This window comes from Lissotriton helveticus, chromosome 5_1 (assembly GCF_964261635.1).
Source record: "Lissotriton helveticus chromosome 5_1, aLisHel1.1, whole genome shotgun sequence".
Taxonomy (NCBI): Eukaryota; Metazoa; Chordata; class Amphibia; order Caudata; family Salamandridae; genus Lissotriton; species Lissotriton helveticus.
The window spans coordinates 1308560975-1308588390 of NC_136065.1; positions in this window are offsets into that span (position 1 = coordinate 1308560975).

Below are 27416 nucleotides of genomic sequence, written 5' to 3' on the forward strand. Positions count from 1 at the left end.
AGCTCTCCACATTTTGGGAAGATCGGGGACTCCTACATCCTACTCAAACAGGTTTCTGAGCCGGAAACAGCATGGAAACAGTGATGTTAGCGATGACCGAGGAGCTCAAAGAGTCTTCAACGCCAATGGCAGGGTGGTGGTCATCTTTCAAGACATAAGCACTGTGTTTGATACAGTGTCCCACCCAGTGCTTATTAAAAGACAGGGGGAAGCAGGAATTGATGGCATTGCTCTCAAATGGCTCGCTTCATTTTTAATGAATAGAAGCTTCCAAGTGAGTGAGGACATTCCTGTTCCGAGTCCCTATCAATGGATTATGGGTTTCCTCAGGGATCCTTGTTAAGCCTCACTTTGTTTAATGTCTTTGTGCAGTCTTTGGCAGACATTATTATGGGCGTGGTTGTTCTACAGTGTCCTACACTGATGGCACTCAAATCACCATCTCCTTAACATCTACACAGTCTTACTTTCCTTCAAATTAAACGCCTGTTTAAAGGACTTTTATCACTGGATGTCAATTAGCAATTTGAAACTCAATGGAGACAAAGCAAAGGTACTGGCAGTAGGAAATGCCACCACCCTCTGGTCAGAACTCCACTGGCCCAACTGTTTAGGAGCCCTCCTCTTAAGGCCAAAATCAAAAGTCTGAACTTCTAGATAGATAGTCGGCTCACCATGGAGATCCAAGTTAGGAAACTGGCAGCTTCCGGCTTTGGCATTCTGAGAATAATTTTGGAGTTGGATTTCCTTTGCCGCAAGAAGAACCGCTGTCCAAGGTCTCATTGTTTCATGTCTTGACTACGGTAATTTAGTCTACTTAGGGCGTCCTCAGTATGTGATTAAGCATCTGTAGCCAGTCCAGAATGCTGCAGCATGCACTTTGCTGAAGATTCCAAAACACCATTCTGTCTCCTTGACTCTTGTTACTCTTCATTGGCTGCTGGTATGCTAAAGAATTAAATTCAAGTCCCTCTGCCTGGCCTATAAAATGGTGTATAACAAAGCCCTCCCTTAATCCAGAAGCTGCTAACTCCATACATACCTAACAGACCTCTGTGTTCGGAGGCACAGAAGCTGTTTGTAGTTCCTATAGTCAAAAGATCAAGAGGTATGGGACTTTTCTTTGCCTTTTCACGAGCTAAACTCTGGAATGCCCCACTTCTCTAACTCAGACTGGCCAAGGATGAAATCAGATTTAGGAAGTTAATTAAAACATACCTCTTCTGAAGAGCTCCTACTGAGCAAGCTAGGATAGACATGATTTCAGTCCTGGGTCGACATGCGCTTTATAAATATTTAGTACACTATAGTATTTTATGAACATGCAAGAGATCTGCTGCTTAACTTGGTAAGTAATGATGTAGAGGATTTGATAGAGATGCTTCATGAACAAGACAGAGCTACATACAGAGCTCTCATTAAATGTCTGAATGACAGGTTTGACCTGTAAAGGAATTTGCATTTCGAAAGATATTTTGGTATCGCTTTTCAGAATGTGGATGAGTCCATGGACGAATATGTAATATGCTTGAATGGGATGCTTCTAAAGCTGTTTTAAGGGGCCAATGTATTGGAGAGGCAGTGGGGGTGTGGAAGGTCCTCCTGCGTGATGTACAGAATGTTGATAGACCAGAAAAGGTGAACAGACGAGCTGATCTTGCGGCCAGAGAGACTTTGGCAATGCAGGTGGAAAGGTTGAGCTGCTTCGACTACAGGGCCTACCATGGCCCGGGCTCATGCTGAGAGAGATAAGTCTGGAGCGTTGCTGGCTTGAGTTGCCAATTCAGCACGCAGAGGGACGTAGATCCTGGAGCTGCGGGGGAGGAACAACAAGGTCTATTATAGCCAGCACGATATTAATCTCTAGTTTCTGGAATGTTATGCTGCCCTATACCAGAGTAAGCTTGATCCAACAGTGCTAGAGAGGGCGGGATTTTTAGGGGATGTTGATCTTCCTCAGATCGATGATGATGCCGCAGAGGCTCTGGGAAGGGAAGCTGAAATTGGAGAGGTGCGAGGGTCCATAAAACACATGGCCAGGAACAAGTCTCTAGGGATGTATGTGCTCCAGATTGAGTTTATATGTAGACATATAGGCTCCCCAATTGACGGCCCTGTATATTAGAGTGAAGCGAGACGGCTATCTACCCGCTTCAACAAGAGAAGCGGTAATCATGCCGCTGTTAAAACCTAGCAAACCAGCTTGGGATCGCACTGCATATCGACCCCTTGCCATGCTCAACTTGGATTATAAGATATTGAGTCACATTTTAGCGAGCTGACTGTTGATTCTCATGATGATGCTCGTACATGCGGACCAAGCGGGCTTTCTTCCATCCAGGAATACAGTAATGAATATAAGTAGACTGCTAAGAATACTGGATGGGACCACGTATAACAAAGAAGAGGCTTGAATTTTAACAACCGACATTGGGAAAGCTTTTGATACCCTCGAGTGGCCGTATCTTTTCCGCCTCCTGAGAGTGTTTGGGCTGGGTGAAGATTTCGTAGCCTGGAAGGCAATACTATATAAGAGTTCTGCTGCTAGAATTCGAACTGGAGGACTGATTTCGGAGGCCTGTGCAGTGGGCAGGGGAACAAGACAGGAATGCCCGCTATCTCCTCTCTTGTTTGTGCTGGCAGTGGAAACTCTAGCGTGCATGCAAGATCAGGCCCCTACTATCAGGGATTAGAAATGATGGGCCAACCCCAATTCATAGCACGATTTGTGGACGATCTCCTGATGTTCCTAGCTAAGTCTGAGGGCGCCTTACAGGGAGCCAAAGATCTGTTAGGTAGACTAGGAAGAGCTTCAGGACTTAAGGTCAACTGGACCAAGATGTGCCTATTCTCTGATCTAGCAGGGAGGGTTGGCCCACTAGATACTACAGGTGTGGTGTGGCAAAATAGATGCCTGACTCATCTGGGTGGTAAATTATACCACAACCCTGCAGATTTATTAGAAGGTAACATAGGGTGAGCGATACGAGGTACCAAAAGTAATTTTGAATTCTGGGGAACCCTCCCGCTGTCAGTGGCGGGAAGGGTGGCACTATTAAAGATGGTCACGCCTCCTAGACTACTCTATTATTTCGGATCACTACCACTCTGGATCCTGCACAAACATTTTGCCCAGCTCAACACCATGATCACAGGATTTTTATAGGGCTCTGGGAGACGCAGAGTGGTGCTCACCACCATGATGAGGCCAAGGGAGGAGGGGGGCTTTGCGGTGCTGGATTTTGAAGCTTATTACCAGGCAGCTCAATTACAGTGGTTCACGAAGTGGATGGCGGGACAACTCCGGAACGCGGGGAACTTGGAGCTTGGACCTGGGTTTGCGACTCCTATCCCGCGGGTTGTTAGGCCTCCCTTTGAGGGATGGGGAAGCCCCAGTGGACCTATGGGCGATGCGCCGATGCTGGAAGCGGGCTTGTGGGCGAGCAGGAATAAGATCCCTGTATGCACCAGAGATCCCGCTGTTGACCTGTGAGGCATTGCCCCATGGTGGGGACTGGCAAAGGCTACACACATAGGAGGAGGCGGGGATATCAACTATTGGAGATCTCAATGAGAATAATACCTTACTCCCTTTTAATGATTTACTAGAGCTATACGACCTCCCCAGAGGTGATTTCCTTTTACATGCTGTCCTGATCGCAGCTATCCGTAAACATTGGCGGGATGGCTAACTGAACCTCTGGCTTCCCTGGGGTGTCAATATTTAGTAGAAGTGGCTGGAACGATTAAAGCAGTCACTTGCATCTACCTACGCCTTACGCAGGAGACACGACATCCCCTGGCGGCCCTGCGTCTCAAATGAGAAGCGGACTTATGCAAACCTATAGATGAGAAACCGTGGCGAGAATTGGTAGAACGGGCTTGGAAAAGTTCTAGAAATGCACGCTTCCAGCTGATACACTTTTTTGTCCTCCACAGGGCGTACCTTACCCCGGGCAAGATTAACAAATATGTTGGGCCCGATCTGCCTGTCCACGGTGTAACCTGGAAAACGTGGGGTTCTTACAAATGTTCTGGGACTGCCCGCTACTGGGAGAGTTATGGAGAGGGGTAACGACTAGACTAGAAGACACAACAGAACGTGACATAGCGCTGACATCAGGGTATTGACTCCTACACTGGTTCCCTCACACTGCCAGGAATAAGGTCACTAGAACATTTATAGACCTGGGGTTGGTATTAGCCTAAAGGGAACTTTCTAGCCATTGGATGGCAAAAAACGCACCTAGTGTACTGAGATGGACAAGGGAGCTTATAAAGTGGGCGGACTGTGAAGGGATCTTTAGACTGCAAATGTCCCAGAGGACTGGAAGTTAAAAGACACTGGAGGCGGCAAGAGCATGGGTGGCATTAGTGGAGGTGTTAAAGCAGCCAAGCGGCAATAATGAAGCACACCCTGACAGGGCAAACCCAGATGTGGGGAACTGAGTGCCTGATTTATTGAATGACCATGATGGCCGTTATAGGGATTGCGATGCCCGTTGGGGGACCGGATGAGAGCGGGCCCTTCTAGGGAACTACATTACTTGGAATAGCATGCTGATGCCCTGTAGGATTGGTTAGCATTGCCATGCAAGGACATGGATGAATAAGGGACATGCCTGGGTGTGGCGGAGTGTAGGCATTGGGACGGAGAAAGGGGGTTTTCTCTTTTTTGGGTGTTATGGGTAATTAATGGAACAGAAAGCTGAGGGGATGCGCGTCTACCTAGGAGGGTACAGAGCCTAACAAGCCCAAGGACCCTGAACTGCACTAGGTGAAGCACCAATTCCTTGCACTAGACCAAGACCAATGCCTCCTGGGGGCAATTGGCTCGAGGTTAGTGTGTATGAATGTAGACGGCTATTTGTTGGAATCAACTTGTAAGTTCAAGCTTATGTCTGTAATGCTATTGATTGCTTTATTACCAATGAATATAAAAATCTGTTTAAAATGGTGAAGAAGATTCAAAAATTTTTTGAAGGCTACAGGCAAAAAGCATACAGATGAGAAAACCTTGTAAATAAGGAGCTCTCCACATTTTGGGAAGATCGGGGACTCCTACATCCTACTCAAACAGGTTTCTGAGCCGGAAACAGCATGGAAACAGTGATGTTAGCGATGACCGAGGAGCTCAAAGAGTCTTCAACGCCAATGGCAGGGTGGTGGTCATCTTTCAAGACATAAGCACTGTGTTTGATACAGTGTCCCACCCAGTGCTTATTAAAAGACAGGGGGAAGCAGGAATTGATGGCATTGCTCTCAAATGGCTAGCTTCATTTTTAATGAATAGAAGCTTCCAAGTGAGTGAGGACATTCCTGTTCCGAGTCCCTATCAATGGATTATGGGTTTCCTCAGGGATCCTTGTTAAGCCTCACTTTGTTTAATGTCTTTGTGCAGTCTTTGGCAGACATTATTATGGGCGTGGTTGTTCTACAGTGTCCTACACTGATGGCACTCAAATCACCATCTCCTTAACATCTACACAGTCTTACTTTCCTTCAAATTAAACGCCTGTTTAAAGGACTTTTATCACTGGATGTCAATTAGCAATTTGAAACTCAATGGAGACAAAGCAAAGGTACTGGCAGTAGGAAATGCCACCACCCTCTGGTCAGAACTCCACTGGCCCAACTGTTTAGGAGCCCTCCTCTTAAGGCCAAAATCAAAAGTCTGAACTTCTAGATAGATAGTCGGCTCACCATGGAGATCCAAGTTAGGAAACTGGCAGCTTCCGGCTTTGGCATTCTGAGAATAATTTTGAAGTTGGATTTCCTTTGCCGCAAGAAGAACCGCTGTCCAAGGTCTCATTGTTTCATGTCTTGACTACGGTAATTTAGTCTACTTAGGGCGTCCTCAGTATGTGATTAAGCATCTGTAGCCAGTCCAGAATGCTGCAGCATGCACTTTGCTGAAGATTCCAAAACACCATTCTGTCTCCTTGACTCTTGTTACTCTTCATTGGCTGCTGGTATGCTAAAGAATTAAATTCAAGTCCCTCTGCCTGGCCTATAAAATGGTGTATAACAAAGCCCTCCCTTAATCCAGAAGCTGCTAACTCCATACATACCTAACAGACCTCTGTGTTCGGAGGCACAGAAGCTGTTTGTAGTTCCTATAGTCAAAAGATCAAGAGGTATGGGACTTTTCTTTGCCTTTTCACGAGCTAAACTCTGGAATGCCCCACTTCTCTAACTCAGACTGGCCAAAGATGAAATCAGATTTAGGAAGTTAATTAAAACATACCTCTTCTGAAGAGCTCCTACTGAGCAAGCTAGGATAGACATGATTTCAGTCCTGGGTCGACATGCGCTTTATAAATATTTAGTACACTATAGTATTTTATGAACATGCAAGAGATCTGCTGCTTAACTTGGTAAGTAATGATGTAGAGGATTTGATAGAGATGCTTCATGAACAAGACAGAGCTACATACAGAGCTCTCATTAAATGTCTGAATGACAGGTTTGACCTGTAAAGGAATTTGCATTTCGAAAGATATTTTGGTATCGCTTTTCAGAATGTGGATGAGTCCATGGACGAATATGTAATAAGACTAAAGAAACTGGTCACCTTTTGTGAATTTCAGAAATTCAGCAATGAAGAAGCAATAAAACTAAGGCTAATTGAAGGATGCTGTCCATTAACATGCAGGAAAAAGTTATTAGAGAAAACATATCACTTACAGACAATCTTACGCATGGCTAGAACAGAAACAGAAGCACAAAACCATGCTACCAGTATGGATCAAGACAGAATAAAAACTGTAGAACAAGTGCAACACATGTCAAGAGAGGAAACTAGTACAGGAAAAGCAGATGGGCAAGATAAAGAAAAGAAATCATGCTATAGATGTGGATTGCAGTACACACATTTGAAGGGTTGTCCTACTCTAAGTCAACAGTGTAGGGAATGTGGTAAATCTAACCATTTTTCAAGAGTGTACAGGTTTAAGAGAGAAAAAAAGCAACCTGGAGTAAAAAAAGAAACCTGGTTCTGTCAAAGTATACCTGAGATTAAAAAAAAGTAGGGAATGTTAAATAACTGAGAAAAATGCAAAGTTTTGAACATGATTATTAGGATAAAGAAACTGATCAATAAGAAAAGTTATATATCTGAAGAAGGTGGATTCAAACAAATTAATATGTTCGGAAGACAGGACATAAAGAAAATAACATCCGTTGACATTGGATTGGCTCTTAAAAAGTTTATTTTGTGCTGGATAGTGGAGCAACCTGCAATATAATGTGCATCGCTGAATATCAGAAGATGGAAATATGGCCATCTCTAAGTCCGTCACATGTCACTGTTTTCCGATGGGGAGTGAAGCATCAAGGTTTATGTTTAGGAAAGTTTGAGAAAGTTCTTCAGTATGGTTGAAATCCAGCAGGGAAGAGATACATGTATTGGATGATGAAGTTCCTGACCCGTGTCTGCTAAGCAACATCACAGCTCAGATTATGGGTCTGCTAGCAGTGACTTGTAATGTCACAACAGATCATCCTGTTCTAAGGCAGTATCCCGAATCATTTACAGAACTAGGAGAGGTGAAAGATAAGGCAATCAGTTACACACATTAATGAAACTGTGAAGCCTGTAGCACAGATTCACAGAATAGTTCCAATACATATACAGATAAAAGTAGAAAAAAATAAACGTACTTCTTCAACAAGGTACTATTGAGACAGTTTCTGTGACAACACCATGGATATCTCCGATAGTTGTAGTTCCAAAAAAAGATACAGAGGATACCAGAATGTGTCAGGCTATGCGAGTGGCCAATACAGTGATTGAAAGAGAGATATCCGGGACTGCATTGAAATATATGATGAGTAGTACCAGTGGCCCAACTATCTGTTCAAATTTAGATGTATAGAAAGGAGACCATCAATTAGAAATTGATGATCAATCTCCATATGTAACAACATTTCTGGTGCATTTAGGATTATTTATGTACAAAAGATTGAATTTTGGCATATGCTCAGCTGCTGAAAATGTTCAGGAAATAATAAAATAAAATATAATAAGACAAGTAAGGCATGGTATGAACTATAGTGATGACATCTATATATTTAGAAAAACACAAAAATAACATCATAACGCATTAAATGAAATTATCAGAGCAGGTCCAACACTCAATTTAGGAAAATGTGATATAAACAAATCTGAATTCAAATTCTATGGCCATATGTTTTGTCGGGAAGGAATGAGAACTAATCCAAAAAAGGTATTGTCTTTAAATTAAATAGGTATCCCTAAAGATGTGTCTGAACTACATTCATTTTTGGGAATGGCCAGTTACTGCTCACATTATATAAATATCTATGTCACTATAGGTGCTCCGTTAGAGAGCTAACAAAAAACGGTCAGAAATTAATTTGGGATGTGAACTGTGAGCATGCTTTTAAACAAATATAGGATGAAATGTCATCTGCAGCTAATAAGAAATCTACAATTGTGCACTGAAGTAGTGGCCGATGCTAGTCCTCTAGGACTTGTTGCAATCTTGGTGCAACATAAGTCTGGCAGAAAAACCTCTCACATGCCAGTGAAAGTCTGTCTGATGTTGAATGGAGATACTCGCAGCCAGAAAAACAAAGTATTGTGTTAGTCATGGCATGCAAACATTATCATGATTTTGTATATTTTGTATATGGTTATAATAACAACTCATCAAGCACTAGTTGCAATTTATGGAAACCCAAAATTAAAAATGCCACCATGTATCGAAAGATGAGGAATGCAACTGCTGGATTATAATTCTAAAATCGTTCACAAGCCAGGAAAATAATTTAATCCAGAAGATTATTTGTCTAAACACCCTACTAAAATAGAGATGTAGGAACAATCGGAAGCCGAAGAATTCATGTGCTTTATTATCAGGTTTACAGTGCCAGATATTATATCATAAATTAAGAACGCTGTACAAAGAACAAAACTATCTCTTTAAAAAATCTGGCATTATGTCACGTTTTGTGAGATTACAGAAATACTTTTAATAATTCTACAGGAAAATGCCCATCTAATTTTATGTTTGGTCAATCAAGGCAAATGTGTTTGCCATATGTTCCATCTGTTCCACCAAAAGATCATGCAGAGATAATGGAAAGAGAAGATCAAGAAAAAAATAAACACTATGCTGCTAGGAAGAAGAGCATTCAAATTCAGGATTACAATGTAGAAGATTTAGTATTAGTAAAGCAACAACAGGTGAGGAAATCACAAAGTAGGTTTCATCCAGCATCTTTGAAAGTGACAAACGTTCATGGGTCTGCAGTTACAACAAAAAAAGATAGCAGAATAGTAACAAGAAATAAGACATTTTAAAAGAAATATAGTTCAAGAGATGAAGAAGAAGAAAATTTGCAGTTGGATGTTCAACATATGGAGCAATAAATCAGAAGATATGAGAGAATTCCAAGAAACCAGATCACCTAACAGAGTGTTGTTAAATATTAATAAGTGATCCTGTTTGGGGTTTTTTGCTTCCTCTTTGTTTTGAGTTTTTTGTTCTATCTTTTTTTTCATTTTCTTTGCTCCTTCTCTAAAAGAAAGGAAGGAGGGGCAGGATCGCCATCATGTAATGTATTGTGAACTAAAGCAATGTTGTAGATAGAAGATTGGGGTAAGCTGGAATATATGCACGGCAGTTGGAGATAGAGTTGAAGAGCGGAGGACCGTATATGGTGTCCTGAGTAAACTCACAAAGAAGTTGTACTGTCTACAGTTCACTTTTTGCTGGTTACTACAACCTCCTAACCTGTTAGCAGGGCCTTTAGAATTATGTGCCATGGTTGACTAAAACATGTGGTAGGAAAAAGACAAATTATGTAGCGTAAGTGTCCACATTTTCTTAGCGCATTACTTAATTATTTTGTAAATTTAGCATGTTAACACCTGTCCCGGCAAAGGAGTCACCTCACTAGTACAAGTTTAGCACCTAGATGCAACAATAGGCAAATGAAAGGTGACCAGTCACTCTTTGAGAACGGCTTTATGGTGCATGGCAACACGTCACCACATTTAAAGTAACTTTTGATCCGTCTGAACTACAAATAACATTTCTTTTGTTAAAATCTATAAACTATGCAGGTGATGGATTATGCGGAAAATGTGGCAAAATCCATATTTGTGTGGGAAAGGACATTGCCTCAAAATCGCTGAATCCCAGTGACCCTGTTTGTAGGTCAAAACAGTGCAATCATAATTAAAACAGTCAAGGATGCTACAACCTTTCAAAGACATTCATCAATGTGGAGTGATAATTTGTTAATATTGTCACTGTCAATACAGATGTCAGTGCTTCATATGATGGAATGTAGGAGTCATTTTTCGACCCTTACCCCTTCTGCAAAACAGACACTGGAAAGTAAGATATATGCACGACAGAGCCACATGACTAAAAGTCCCACTCAGTCAGCCTGCACATGTGCGCACACATGAATACATACAACTATCCCAGAGCCTATTACACAAGCTGCTCAGCAGTGGACCTTATTTTAAAAGGCAAGCACTGGCAAGTACCACTCAAACCATTTGCAAGAGTTTACAGTGAGTGGGACTGAGTTAGTGAGACTCACTTACAGCAGAGATTCAAAAAAACAAGTGGTCTAAAAGTAAAATGTCTAGGGAGCTAAATGGGTTAGAACCCCATTATTTCAAAATGGCCTTATTGAGTAAAATGGCGAAATCTAGTGACAGAGGAGGCTCAAACCGGTGAAAGCAGTGACCTTTTAAGGGTTTTTGAACTTAGCATGTAATTTCTATTTTATTGCAGCATTTACTAGGTCACAAATACTGGTGACACAAAAAGTAATTCTGTTCTGTAATTGTGTTGCTTTTTTATGGATTTGGCCTAACTTGTTACTTAATTCAGGTGGCTCACTTATGTGGATTTCTAGGGGCTGGCTATGAGTTGCATTGTGACATAACAAAATGCAGGTACTGGCTGAAAATGGACTCTAGGCTCATTTCACAACATACTTTGTATGAGTTAGTATGTCTTACTCTTTCCTAAATGTAAATTTCAGTTTATTATTCATATCTGATTCACTAATTATGTCTTGAAATAGTAAACATGGGGGATGAAAGCTTATTCAGTAAGTCACACTTCCTCTTTATAAGTGAGTCACCAAAACAAAGGTATGAAGTTCCAAGTCATGTTATCCTTGTAAGTTTGTTTATGTAGACATGAACAGTAATATGGTTCTGGGAAAGTCCCAAAGTGAAAATTACATAATTCAGCACATGTAGAAAAAGGAAAGATACATATTTCTCTTTGTTATGCATCTGTTGGCAAAGCTTGCAATTTTGACACATTCCCAGGTTTTCTATTCTTAGTAAATCTGGGAATGCAGCAAAACCCATGGGTGGATGCCTGAAAATACCCACAATCCCCCCATGGAACACATTTTCAACACATTGTAAAGCACAAAGTAAGGCAATGACTTGTGCTGCCTTTTGCTACTCTAGGTTTACTAAGCCATGCAAGGTGGATTTATGTGGCTTAATACATTTGACTTAAGTGCTTGTGTTGCTACCTGGCTACTTGAGTGACGCATGAGCAACGCCAGTTCTTAGTAAATCTGTGCCTGGGCGTTCCACACATCCTCCCATGGATTTTGGCACATTCCCAGGTTGCAAAGAGTTGTATCAAAATGGTATGCCTCCCAGATCCTGGGTTAATGAGAAGAAATGTTTTTTTTTGCTCCTTGTTACTTCCAAGCACAGGGTAAGCCAACAGGTCTAGTGTCAGCCACCAGCCTTTTGGCAATTCTTGTATTGTTTTGTCATGAATTTTACAAAACTTTAATGTTTGGAAAGTTGCAAGGCATTTGTGAATCTAAAGAAACATTGACCAAAAGCAAAAAAAGAATTTGATCTCATGAAAGCATACATTACCATAGTACTCCCTGACATTGAAGACAACTACTTTGTGTGTGAATGTGCTCCTTGTGAAAGGACAGCATGTGCTAACGCATAGTAAAGTGAGCCAATAGTTGAAGTGGGGGGTGACACTTTACCCATTGATGCTATGCTCGAATGGGTTGGCAATAAATGTGGATGTCACAACTAAAGACAAATGGATGAAGTGTGGCTGTAAACCTCTATAAGTAACTAAATCAAACACATCATTTTACTAAAATCAAAAGGTCTTGGCTAACACAGACCTAAAACAGCCATTTGATGTGCAAATGGCTTTTAGTCTCTTGATTCTGTGAACAAAAGAAGGAAAGAAAGATGGAAGGAAGGAAAAAATAGCAGGGAAAGGGAAATAAAAAAGGAAGAAAGGAAAGAATCAAAGAAGCAAGGAAGGCATGAACCAAGGAAAGAAAAGGAGAGAAAAAAGGCAAGGAACAATGAACGAAAATGGTAAGAAAGAACGAAAGGAAGGCAATTAAGATGGAAAGAAATATGAGAAGAAAGAAAGAAGTCTAGAAAGAAGAAAAGAAAAAGGCAGGATAAGTCTAGAAGGAAGAAAAGAAAAATACAGGAAAAAAGAAAGAAGGATAGAAAAACAGAACGAAGAATGCAAGACAAAAGGAAAGAATGAATGAAACACGAAAGAATGAGTGAAAAATTGATGACAAAAAAGAGAGAAAGAAATTGGAGAAAGGAATAAAAGAGGAAATGACAGTGAAAGAAAGCAAGAAAGAAAGATGGCAAGAGAGAAGCAGGAAAAGAAGGAATAAAAGCAAGAAGCAATGAAAGCTAGAAAGTAGGAAAGAGCGCAAGAAAGAAGGAATAAACGAAAAAAGCAAGAATGAAGGGACAAAAGAGTAAAAGAATAAGGAAAGCACGAAAAAAGAAGGAATAAAAAAAGGAAAGCAAGAAAAAAGGAATCAAAAAGAAAGGAATAAAAGAAATGAAAGAATTAAAGACTGAAGCACAAAAGGTAAGCAAGGTATGAAAAAGGAAAGAAAGACGGAATGAAAGATTGAAAGAAGGAATGAAGGAAGGAAGGAAGGAAAGAAAGAAAGTAAGAAAGAAAGAAAGAAAGTAAGAAAGAAAGAAAGGTTTTCTTCCTTGGAAAACTTAGTTAAAGAACCATTGGTGAAATTGGTAAGAAAGAACGAAAGGAAGGCAATTAAGATGGAAAGAAATATGAGAAGAAAGAAAGAAGTCTAGAAAGAAGAAAAGAAAAAGGCAGGATAAGTCTAGAAGGAAGAAAAGAAAAATACAGGAAAAAAGAAAGAAGGATAGAAAAACAGAACGAAGAATGCAAGACAAAAGGAAAGAATGAATGAAACACGAAAGAATGAGTGAAAAATTGATGACAAAAAAGAGAGAAAGAAATTGGAGAAAGGAATAAAAGAGGAAATGACAGTGAAAGAAAGCAAGAAAGAAAGATGGCAAGAGAGAAGCAGGAAAAGAAGGAATAAAAGCAAGAAGCAATGAAAGCTAGAAAGTAGGAAAGAGCGCAAGAAAGAAGGAATAAACGAAAAAAGCAAGAACGAAGGGACAAAAGAGTAAAAGAATAAGGAAAGCACGAAAAAAGAAGGAATAAAAAAAGGAAAGCAAGAAAAAAGGAATCAAAAAGAAAGGAATAAAAGAAATGAAAGAATTAAAGACTGAAGCACAAAAGGTAAGCAAGGTATGAAAAAGGAAAGAAAGACGAAATGAAAGATTGAAAGAAGGAATGAAGGAAGGAAGGAAGGAAAGAAAGAAAGTAAGAAAGAAAGAAAGAAAGTAAGAAAGAAAGAAAGGTTTTCTTCCTTGGAAAACTTAGTTAAAGAACCATTGGTGAAATTGGTAAGAAAGAACGAAAGGAAGGCAATTAAGATGGAAAGAAAGATGAGAAGAAAGAAAGAAGGAAGTCTAGAAAGAAGAAAAGAAAAAGGCAGTATAAGTCTAGAAGGAAGAAAAGAAAAATACAGGAAAAAAGAATGAAGGATAGAAAAACAGATAGAACGAAGAATGCAAGACAAAAGGAAAGAAGGAATGAAACAGGAAAGAATGAGTGAAAAATTGATGACAAAAAGAAAGAAAGAAATTGGAGAAAGGAATAAAAGAGGAAATGAAAGTGAAAGAAAGCAAGAAAGAACGATGGCAAGAGAGAAGGAGGAAAAGAAGAAATAAAAGCAAGAAGGAATGAAAGCTAGAAAGTAGGAAAGAGAGCAAGAAAGAAGCAATGAACGAAAAAAGCGAGAAAGAAGGGACAAAAGAATGAAAGAATAAGGAAAGCAAGAAAAAAGAATGAATGAAAAAAAGGAAAGCAAGAAAAAAGTAATCAAAAAGAAAGGAATAAAAGAAATTAAAGAATTAAAGAATGACGCAAAAAAGGTAAGCAAGGTATGAAAAAGTAAAGAAAGACGGAATGAAAGATTGAAAGAAGGAATGCAAGAAAGAAAAGAAGGAAAGAAAGAGAGAAAGAAAGAAAGAAAGAAAGAAAGAAAGAAAGAAAGAAAGAAAGAAAGAAAGAAAGAAAGAAAGAAAGAAAGAAAGAAAGAAAGAAAGAAAAAAAGAAAGGTTTTCTTCCTTGGAAAACTTTGTTAAAGAACCATTGGTGAAATTGATGCCAGAATAAAATTATTCTGAAGAATTATCTGCTTATGAATTCACATGTTTAATATTGAAGCTTTCTATAGTTGAAGGCAGATCAGTTTCAAATGGACTGTAATCTGCTATGCTGTGAAATACAACCAGTCAGACAAATGACACTCCAAATAGAATTTATTATAGCATTGGCCAGACACAACTCATAAAGTGTGGAATGTGGACTGTGCCATCACCTGGCTCCCTGGTATAAAGTGTCCTGCTGTCACATCAGACTTAAACAGAAAGAGAACATAAAAGTAACTAGCTTATTTGTGGCCCTGCTCCTTGCAAAAGAGCAAAATGCAGTCACTCAAGTTGATGTTGTCCAGTGCCTGAAGTGAACATCCACATGCACATGCACAAAAAACAAAGATGGTCGGACAGAGAACGTTATTAGTGAAAATTAGTCGGTGAATAGAAACAACTGAGATGACGGGCACCCAGGCAGGCAGGCAATATCCGCTGTAACCGCAGTATCAGCAGACTAATAGATGCCCAAATATAGCAGGCCAGCCAGTTTCAGCAGTATAAGGCAGGCAGGCTGGAAGTATCAGCAGTATCAGCAATATCAGTATCAACAATACCAGGCAGACAGGCAATGAGTATCAGTAGTGTCAGCAATATCAGTATCAGCAATACCAGACCGCACCAGGCAGCATCAGAAGTATCAGCAGTATCAACAGTAATAGCAGTGTGTGGTGAGTGAAGGTATTGTCAGGCTTGTCAGGCTTTATCAGGTGGGTACTAGAAGGTATTGGCATTCACTGGTGTTGACATGCACAGGTATGTAAAGATATTAGCAGGCACTGGTGTGAAGTCAATAGAGTTGGTGGATTTAGTGGCAATTATTGGCAAACCCTGGCAAATATTGGCAATTAATGAATTGGCCACATGTCCATCACTTGTCTCTCACTAGCCTAGTAAACGTCTTCCATTTTGCACTATCTTCCATGTATCACACAGTCAGCAGATCCCAGGTAGTGGCACGAGCTTCAGCTGCTCTCCATACTGATATCTGACAAATGCGAAGTTAGCAGGCCCCTTCCGGAGGACAAAGCATCAATTGGCAGCCTTGAGCGTAAAGAAACAGGCACGCTCCCCTCCCAGGACCGAGGGAGCAACTCCGCCATTTTGGGGTCTGGTATCGCTGCAAGGAGAAAGTCCCAGCCACACATGTCATATTTCACTCTATCCCTCCAGCAATGTTAGGAACAATAGCGGGTTGGAATGCAGGCACGAATCACTAGCGGGTTCAGCTTCGTGACTACAGCGCATTACAGGGTAAAAATTAGCGGTCTTATCGGGTTAAACCTGCGCCATCTCAAGGTCAGGCAAAACGGACTGGGTTGACAGGGCTGACCGCAATTACACCTTCAGATCCACGAGGTGTTCACCACTGCAATCACCCAACTTCCGATTCAGGGGTTGTTGCACTGAAAAGCTGGTGTGAAATCATACTCTCACAGCATCATTTCCAAGTAATTCTCAGTCGGTGTCTGTCGACCCCTGTCGCTGCCAGTTTGTCGCAGAGGAAGATAAGCTTGCACGTAGAAATCTCAGCGCCTTGCTTAAAAGGCTTTAGTTCGATGTAATTCCACCTGAAGGGCAAAGAAACCAGAGTTCAGATGAAAAGTCTATAATCTGAAAATTCATATCAACTCACATATAAATGTCCACCAACCGAAGCCCTCACGTACCGTAGATCGTAAATGCTAGCTTCCACATTTACGCCACCATAAACGCCAGCCTCTTCGCTGGTCTCATGGTCATGGGACAACGTAGCGTGCTTGTAATCATGACGAAACTGTGCTTATAAGCAACAACATGCTATTGGTTCCTTCCCACTTCCTCAAGTCGCGTCACAGTGCGGTGGTCACGGCAACCACTCTATGTCGAAAGTTTGTGGTTTTCAACGTGGACGAAACTTTAAAGAGATAAACCAGGGTCCCAATACAACAAATTACTGAACAATGCCAGAATACAAAAATATGGCAATGATAACTCCAAGATTTCCATAAAAATCCCAAAACAAAACTTAGTAAAAGTTTAATCCTATCAGGCAAATAAAGTTTGCAAAAATGACGCATAAAACCGGCATCCATTCAGTGACAATAAAACCAAAATATCAGCATCCGCTTGAGAGATGCAAAATAGTGAAAATGTCCTATCTTATTCAGTACTATAAGTGTGATGCCAAAACAATACCAATTAAACACTCATACTCATCAGTGTAAGTGGATCAACCAAATGATGACAAACTACAAGGAGATTCATGGTTTAAATGTGGTATACAAAAGAAGGAGAAAAAAGATGATGTATAAATGATTGAACCCCTGTTCATGTATGTTTTACCTACATGTATGTTTTACCTACAGACACTTATATCATATCAACTGGTACCAATGTACATGTGCAAACATAGATATCAAATCCATTAATTCACAGAAAGCAACTCATTTCCATACGGTCATTAAGGCCCCCTGGGGTCATTGTACCCAAGCGCTTAATCTAAAAGTTCTCCCTTTGTAGTAATCTTTTATTAGTGTAAAATCCAGCTTTGTCTAAATCTGTCTCCATAATTTGAAATCTCATTTGTGCTATTGTATGTTGTTTGTCTGACTAGTGTGGCTAATGAAGAGGTAGTCACTTTGTTTCAGGATTCTACTCTAATGTTCAGTGATTCGAGTTTTAAATGTTTCTTTTCGTTTTGCCTACGTAAAGTAGTCCACATGGACACTTCACAGCGTGAATAACATTGCTTTTGTTGCAATCTCCTTTGTAGCGTAATTTAATCTTTTCACCAGTGTGCGGATGAGAAATAATGTTACCCTGAATAACATTATTGCAGTGTACACAATTAGTGCATCGTTGCATCCCATCTGTTTCACATTTCTTCAATGTTTTACCACTGCTCAACAGTTCTTTTAAGTTATTTTTCCTTGTGTAAGGAAATAGCGGTCGCTCTGAATAGCTATTCTGTAAATCTGGCTCTGATTGTAGAAGTTTCCATCTTTTGTTGATGATACTCCTCATTTTTTGAGAGTTAATTGAAAATTTGGAAACAAAAACATTCCTTCTGGTTTCTGCTTTGTCCTTTTTCATTAGAAGAGTATGTTGATTCCATATCCAATGGTTTACTGACAAGTTGTTGAAGACGTCTCAATATCTCCATTGTAGGGTCTTGCTCCAATAGCATGTCTTAAACTGGAGAGAATCGCTTTATCAACGGAGAAAGAATACCTATTGTGTACTATTGATGTTGTATATTTGTATACATCTATTGCTCACTCTGAAGGATTAGAAGCGCAAGAATTGTTACTTCTGCAACATCCTGAAATTGACATAAATCCGACTTTTTTACTTGAACTAACTCATTTTTGTCTTCATCAAAGTTATTTTGAATGGTCAAATAAATCTTTTGTCCAGTTGAATGGAACATCGATGGGCTTTGCAGGAGCTCCTGCCTACGCCAATACGATTATGGCGAAGTTTGAGGAATGACATATTTTTTAAACAGAGATTGGACAGAAGAGTTACAGTTTTTTTGCAGATACATTGACGATATTTTTAACATTTGGTCGGGTACAGAAACTAAACTTATCCAAAACATTGACTGCTTGAACACCAAGAACCCAAGGATACAGTTTACCTATTCACTGAACAGAACCAAAATAGCATTTTTGGATGTTTGGGTTGAAATCAACAATCACCAACTGACCACCAGGTTGTTCCAAAAGCCAGCAGATAAAAACTGCCTTCTGCATTACCGATGTTTTCACCCGCAAAGCCTTTTAAACAATTTACCTTATTCTCAATTTTTGAGAATAAGGAAAATTCAAGGAAAAATATGAAAGGCGCGGGTATCCAATCAAACTGCTTGATGAATCAGCGTCACTGGCATGGAAACAAAATCGACATACTCTTTTAATGAAAAAGGACAAAGCAGAAACCAGAAGGAAAGTTTTTGTTTCAAAATAAAATTTTCAATTAACTCTCAAAAAATGAGGAGTATCATCAACAAAAGAAGGGAACTTCTACAATCAGAGCCAGATTTCCAGAATATCCATTCAGAGGGACCGCTGTTTGCTTACAAAAGGACAAAGAACCTAAAAGAACTGTTGAGCAGTGGTAAAACATTGAAGAAATGTGAAACAGATGGAATGCGACGATACACTAATTGTGTACAGTGCAATAATGCTATTCAGGGTAACATTATTTCTCATCCGTACACTGGTGAAAAGATCAAATTACGCTACAAAGGAGATTCCAACACAAGTAACGTTATCTACGCAGTGAAGTGTCCATGCGGTCTACTTTACGTAGGCAAAACGGAAAGAAAAATGTAAACTCGGATCACTGTACATAAGAGTAGAATCCAAAACAAAGTGACTACCTCTTCATTAGACACACACCGGTCAGACAAACACCATACAATAGCACAGATGAGATTTCAAATAATAGAGACAGTTTTAGACAAAGCTGAATTTGACACTAATAAAAGATTACTACAAAGGGAGACCTTTTGGATAAAGCGCTTGGGTACAATGACCCCAGGGGGCCTTAATGACCGTATGGCAATGAGTTGCTTTCTGTGAATTAATGGATTTTATATCTATGCTTGCACATGTGCATTGGTACCAGTTGATATGATATAAGTGTCATTAGGTAAAACACACATGAACAGGGGTTCCATCATTTATACATCATCTTTTTTCTCCTCCTTTTGTATACCACATTTTAACCATGAATCTCCACGTAGTTTGTCATCGTCTGGTTGATCCACTTACACTGATGAGTATGAGCGTTTAATTGGTATTGTTGTGGCATCACACTTATAGCACTGAATAAGATAGGACATTTTCACTATTTTGCATCTCTCAAGCGGATGCTGATATTTTGGTTTTAGTGTCACTGAATGGACGCCGGTGTTATGCGCTATTTTTGAAAACTTTATTTGCCTGATAGGATTGAACTTTTAGTTTACTAAGTTTTGTTTTGGGATTTGTATGGAAATCTCGGAGTTATCATTGCCCTATTTTTGTATTCTGGCATTGTTCGGTAATTTGTTGTATTGTGACGCGGTTTACGGCTTTAAAGTTTCGTCCGCATTGAAAACCACAAACTTTCGGCATAGAGTGGTTGCCATGACCACCGCGCTGTGATGTGACTTGAGGAAGTGGGAAGGAACCAATAGCATGATGTTGCTTATAAGCACAGTTTCGTGATGATGACCAGCACGCTACTTTGTCTCATGACCGTGAGACCAGCAAAGAGGAATGCATTTATGGCGGCGTATTGAGGATTAAACGTGGAAGCTAGCATTTACAATCTACGGAACCTGAGGGCTTCGGTTGATGGACATTTATGTGAGTTGATATGAATTTTCAGATTATAGACTTTTCGTCTGAACTCCGGTTTCTTTGCCCTTTAGGTGGTATTACATCGGACTAAAGCCTTTTAAGCATTGCGCTGAGATTTCTACGTGAGAGCTTATCTTTATTACTTGCGGTACGTGAGGGCATGTTGTTTTAATAATAGTAAAAATAGAGAATATAGTGCATCGGATTATGGTTTTATAGCTTGTGTTTCGGTTTGTGCCCTTAGGTGGTGCAACATCGGAATAAGGTTTTTGAAGTAAGTGTAATCATTCTTTTGTAAAATTGTCGTCCTTTTTCACACATTGACTACTGTTGACTAATATGAGATTACTTTTATCATGCAGAGCAGTGGATGACTAAACCATTGGTTTACTCCTGAATCTTAACACCTGAAGGGTGTCTTTTGGCCCGTACTATAGAGTAAATCGAATTTATTTTTCAGGAGGTTTCTTTCATGGGTTTTCCACAGGTGATGACTCTTTCACACAATTTTTTTTCACACTCATGAACAGACACTATTTGTAGTATTTTGTAAGCACACATTGTCACATGTTGAAGTGATGACTCAGTATTCAGCTGCATTGAGCTGTTGAATCGTACAATAGAACTTGTAGATCTACTAATGTGTTGAATCACTGATTGATTTCTCTTAATTTTTCATTCACAGTGTTGCCCCTGAGGATGGGACAATGACATGTCCCGAAATGCATTGGGCTAATAACATCTACATTGTTTAAATAAGGAAACTGTTTTGTTTTCATGTTTTATTGAATATTATACTTGTAAATCTATTTTGTAAACATCAAAGAAAGGATGTTTCTTCAATTGAGTATTGAATAAGAAAAATTCATTAGCAAAATAATTAAAGAATACTGAATGTAAATTGTGATTAAGGTTTTGTTTAAATTATAATTAACAGATTGTAAATCATTTATAGTAGTGCGTGCCCGAGTCTAGCAGGCAGTGTAGCAAGCTAGCCAACACTTTTAGTTTACCTCGAGTGTGATTAGGTACACACCTTCGGACACAACACACTAGTGAAACTATTGAGCTGAACTCAGGGAAATTACTTCAGCAGGAGTGCTTAGACCACCCACTATTTGATGCCATTTTGTAAGGCACACCTTATCACTCGTGAGGGTATGCAGGCTGGAGAGAAATCAATGCAGGGGAACCATAAGGCACAACATTTATTTTAGAAAAAAGACTATGACAGGAAATGGGACTGGAAAGCACTGGAGGTGTTGGTGAGTGAGCAATGGAGGAGCTTGCCCTGGGAAGGGAGAGGGAAAAATTTAACAGAAAACATAAAAGAAAGTAAAGCCTGTCAGGGAAGGGGGAAGCAAGCAATGGACTAGTTGCAGAGGTGGAGTAGTGATAGCACAGAGTGCTATTTGAAGTGGGGACCAGCACATGAGTTTTAATCCGTCTCAGTGATGGTCTGAAATAAAGGAAAAAAGTAGTTCCTGGAATGTGAGCAGTGGAAGAACACAAGTCATCCAACCAAAAGGATTCTAAAGAAAAAGTGGTCTAGGAGACTGAAAAACACAAGAAAACAAAGTAATGCCATTGAATAAGAAGCAAAGAAGTAAAATTAACATTAAAGCCAAGGCTTAGCTCGGGGGTGGGGGTTGTTGGTTGTAACGCGCCCCCCCCCCCCACGCCACCCGAATAAATGTATTTTCTGGTAAATAGTTGGATAATGGGGCTTTCATTCAGGTTTTTGTGATGTCTGTTGGAATTCTCCAGGAATTTTCATATACACACAGACAAATATGCACACACACTTTCTCCTCTGTTTTGAAAGTCTTCAAAAATGTTGGTTATTTGACAAAATATGGTATTTTCTCCTACTTAGTACCCCTACCAATCCACATCATCTCTATTTCCCCTGCGCCATTAGCCCCTCTCATGCAACCTGTTTGTCCTATAACGTATTTTAACATTATATGCCAGCGTGATTGTTGGAAAATCTGAATCTCACAACCCCCCAAATTTACTGACCAAGCTACTCCCCTGCATGAAAGGCAATTAATGGTAAGCATGGCCTGTCCCAAAGCCCACTGTAAGTAGTACTGTCATCCCCACGAGGGTTCGACAAAAGAAAGCTAAAAGTTGTCACTAGGTGAGACCATAAAAAGTAGTTTGTTAAATAGAAACAGTTGAGGTAAACTCCTCATTCAATTAGAAGAAGGGAAATATGCTATTTTCCAAGGTACTAACAAACACTAGAATAGGAACAAAATCCAGTGAATAATAGGCAAGGAAATGAAATTAACTTGAAAGACAATCAACAAAGGCAATGGGCTGACCTATATTATTGCATCCAATATTTCTTTTATAACAGGTAGCTGAATCAACACAGAACTTATCAACGGTGTGTGCATTCAAACAGGCTACCTTCAGGAGTGCCTCATGACATTGTGATAGATGCAGCCCTTTCATTTTTAATATCTTGTTTTTAATCTTCATTTTTGAAGTTAAATTCTGATCAATTTTCAATGAGTTTATTTACTTTTTTCCGACCAATAGTACAGTTTAATTTCCACTGAGGTAATCTCTTGGTATTACAATGTTTCACTATCATGAGAACTCTTCAGAAGAGTTGTAATTGTTGATCTTTTTCTGTCATATTGTTGAACCACATTATTGCACTTCCTTTCGCCCCTCCTGTCGTCTCCTCTGGCATTCTCCCTCTATTTATGTCTCTCCTTCCCTCCTCTCTCAATGTATTGAGACTGAACTATTTTGTCTGATGCCCGATGGAGCTACCTGGTTTAGCTATAGGGGAGATGGGCTGTGGATTCCCTCCTTGGTCATCACATACCCAGTCGGTCTTTAGACAGACTTCTTTTCGTCTCTCCGTATTGTCTCTTCCCTTATCCTCCCTTTATCACCTCCTCTGCCCCCTCCACTACTTTTTTCTCTCCTTTCTCTCCTCTCCTAATTGTATTGCCTATTTTTGGGGATTTATTGTGTAATTGTTGAACTTTTTCTGTTACATTGTTGATTCTCATGTAAAGCGCTCTGATACCTCCGGGTCTAGCCAGCGCTATATAAAACTCTTTAAATAAATAAATAAGCTCAAACCTTTTAAGTGTTGCTCACAGAGAATGCTGCATACGAGTTTAACTGGTAAAAAAGCACCAGTGGCTTTTCCAGCAAGAGAGCAAACCCATGTGCAGACCGCTTGTCCCTGAAGATGTGTGTTTCAAAGACATCAATAAAGTTTGTGCTTGCAATCGGAGCAGCACAGAGAATATCACAGGTGTGTGCGTCTTCAGTAAGCTTCTCTTTTTTAAGGCCCCATAGCAATATTGTGGATGCATCCTTTTGTTCATTTCCAATTTTATTTAAGCAGTGAAATGCGCATCAGTTTTCAATGAGAGAATGTCCTATACACCATTGAAATAGCACAGTTCATTGTTTCAGTGAGATACTCATATGGTGCTTCTCTTTCATTATTCACCCTCAAAGAGCGAAAGCTTGCCAGGTGCTCCTAATTTTAGGATGTGATGGAACAACAATAATATACACAAAAGAAGTGTGCCCCTGTAGAGTGCTTACCGCCACTGCAGCAAGGAAAAAGAAGGCTAAGGACATACTCCATTCTTAAAATAAAAGCAATTTTAGTGCTATACATTTGAGTACATTTACACAAAAAACCTTCAGTTGTTGCCAAGCTGTTCTCTGTATCACGTTTCTGGCTCATGTTACCTGGCCAAATAACCATCTGTGGTTCACGGGTCCTTATTGGCACCACTCTTCCTCAAAAGACAGAATGTCCAATCAGCTAATTTCTGGACTTAATATCTTTTATGGGGGTTATCAACATAATTGCAAGCACTAACGTTCCTGTCAAATTGTTGTTTACAGAGCACGTGATCAAGGAGCCAGTTCATTCTTTACATTTCTGACAATTGGCCACACTTGCATTTTGCAAACCGATCTTTCCATCAGAGTTCCCCTGGTTACTGTGTGGTCAATGCTGGTATTTGTCCTCGGGCTACCTTTTTTTCAGTCCAGCTAGGGGACCCCTCAGGTGCAAAGTCATCTGCTCGAGTGAGAAGTAATACAAACATCGAATCAAGGGTCATAGCACCGTTGTGCCCTTTGACCCCTGTGATTATAAAGGACATGCCTGGAGGCGGCTCTGGGTTCTATCTTGCCCGAAGAACTGCAGGAGACAGGAGGTTTTGTTGTAGGATAAGTACGGACACGGACTGTAAATGGGTAGTTAACTACATTATGAAGCCCAGAGTGGAAAACTTGATTCATGAGGAGGATTTCTTTTTTGTTTCCTCGCATTCCGATTTCTATCGTAAAGTCATAAAGTGACACAGGAGAAAGGAGAGTGAGCTGGGGGGAACGGGCTCTTTCGGTTTTTACAATTGTATGATGTACGGTACAGTGGGACCCGCTTTGGCAAACGAAGTTTAACAACCGCAGCTTCATAAATGTGTGACTCTTTCTGCCTTCCTTGTAAAATGTTTTGAGAAGTGAGGCCACTCTGTGTTAATTGCATTTTTATGAAAAATAAGATATCAAGGGAGGCACAGCCTCTTAAAAATATAAGTTACGGTGGTTGCCACAAACTAGTACATCTCTTCTGTACGTAGCTGAATTATTTAAGCAAAATGTTTAATATATTGCTATTGGTGGTCATTTTCCAGTCCAGCTTTGATTAACCACATCACTTTTTGAGAACGGATCAGACAAAAATTTGCAGCCATCTCCACTGCTGTTTTTTTAAAATATTTTCTTTTTCACTGTTTGTAGGGGATTTGGGTCAGTGCAGTAAGGTAAAAGCCTCCTATCCTGCTTATGGCATGGCTGTAGCTCTTACAGGCAGGGATATCTTAAGGATGTTGGGGGCGTGGGCCCATCGTATTTCGGGGGCCTTGTTCGGAACATCTTTAAAAATGTGATCCAGTTTATGCTCTTTAATGCCCTCGTCTTTAGTCAGGTCACTGACAATTCACTAGACTTCTGGTCCAACTTCTAAATGTGTTTTCATCTAACATTCAGGGATATTGATGCGTATTTTCAGTATTATAATACAGCAGCAGCTCACTGACATAATTGCAAATAAACTGTGACCCCATAAAATGTATCAGTTTCGGCTTAAATTAGTGTTTTTTTGTTTTTTTTTCGCTTCTTGGATTTGCCAACAAGTTGATGTTCACAGTCACATTCCAGGGAACAAAATGGCTGCCTTTTGAAAGCATTTAAATAGATACAACCCAATCAGCTTCTACAATACTCGTAAAAATTGTAAAAGTACAGGCAATAAGAATTGTTCTTTTTGCATTTAAATCTTTCGCGATTATTGCGAACATTAACGAAAATATAGAGAACCAGTTTATGCACTTCGTCTTTTTCCTAATAAACAAAAAGCATCATGCATACCCATACATGGTAAGGTGATATCATGGAATGTAAATGGTCTGGGGGACAAAATAAAACAAGGGCTGGTCCTCCAGTACCTCAAACATAAAGGTCCCGCCGTCGTACTGATCCAGGAATCACACCTGATGGGCTCAGCTTGTAAAGCCCTAGAAAGATGGGAATTTAGAATGGTTGCACACTCTGACTTCACGTCAGGATCTCGTGGGGTGGGGATTTTAGTTAATAAACGCTACCCATTGATAGTGACTGGGTCCTGGGCGGATGAGCTTGGGCGATTTTCTGCGGTAACGTCAATGGGAAGGGCAACCTTATACCCTAGTGAGAGTCTACATCCCTCCAACACTACCCCAAATGACTTTTCCGGCGCTGGGAACGTTTCTACTATCACTCCCACAAGGTGAATTAATAATGGGGGGCGATTTTAATGCTACAATGGACCCATCCATTGATAGAAAACCACCTAGGGATCCCAATAGTAGACACCTCAAATTGGTAGAATATATTGAGGTGCTCAGCCTCGTGGATGTATGGCGGACCAGGTATCCGATGGACCGGCAGTTTACGTTCCATTCAGGAGTTTATAACAGTCTCTCAAGGCTGGACTACATATTTACAATAGCTGGGGGACTAGAACGGGTCTCGGAGATCTCACACTTACCATGGGGCATCCCGGGTGCTCATTACATACAGGACCACCTCACCGAATAGGCGACGGCTATTACAGATTTACCCCGGTTACCTCAAAAACCAGAAGTGACAACAGATTAAAAGCTTAGGGCAAGGGGTATCCCAGGCAGAGGCCGATCATGCCACAGACACGATTGAGGATTCGCAACATAAGGTAAACCTCGCACAGAAAGAATATAAGGCCTATCCTTGGGAGGAGGCTAAAACCAAACTCACAAAAATCCTTGGGAGGAGGTTAAAACCAAACTCACAAAAAAACACACTATTTATGAACTAGGTGATAAAGGCAGGCAAACTTTTAGCTTGGCTGGATAAACGAGAAAGGGCTAGTAGATGGGCGGCACGGATCCAACTAGAAGATGGCACTATCACGACAGAACCTCACCAAATAGCTGAGGCATTTGCAGCCCATTAAGAAAAGATATACACGCCCATGGCCACCGCCACAGTACAATCTTGATTTTCTTAAAGACATAAGGATGCCTGAATCGTCCCCGGCCATGACTGAAGCTCTTGAGGGCGACTTGTCCTCAGATGAACTTGCCCTAGCGATTAACACACTGCACACAGGCAAAGTTTTAGGGCCCAATGGGATTTCGGTGGAATTTTATAGCAAAGCTTCGCCTCAACTCGTACCACATTTACTTAATATGTACACAGCGGGGTGCCGCTCGCAGCAGAATATTGGAAATTGCCCTTTGGTTACCCTGTTGGGTGCTGTTTAAAATCCCTGCTGAACTATCTGCCACTGGACGCTGAGACGCTGGGATCTGAAGGGAATTACCTGATTACGAGGAGCCAGAGCGGGCGCCCGGGACAGCGAGGACCAGCATTCCCCTTTCCATCCACACTGGTGCCTCTTCCCGGGCACGCCCCGCCTTCTTTTCGTGCACATAAGCGAACTCCCATAGCGCGATTGAGGATTCGCAACATAAGGTAAACCTCGCACAGAAAGAATATAAGGCCTATCCTTGGGAGGAGGCTAAAACCAAACTCACAAAAATCCTTGGGAGGAGGTTAAAACCAAACTCACAAAAAAACACACTATTTATGAACTAGGTGATAAAGGCAGGCAAACTTTTAGCTTGGCTGGATAAACGAGAAAGGGCTAGTAGATGGGCGGCACGGATCCAACTAGAAGATGGCACTATCACGACAGAACCTCACCAAATAGCTGAGGCATTTGCAGCCCATTATGAAAAGATATACACGCCCATGGCCACCGCCACAGTACAATCTTGATTTTCATAAGGATGCCTGAATCGTCCCCGGCCACGACTGAAGCTCTTGAGGGCGACTTGTCCTCAGATGAACTTGCCCTAGCGATTGGCACACTGCACACAGGCAAGGTTTTAGGGCCCAATGGGATTTCGGTGGAATTTTATAGCAAAGCTTCGCCTCAA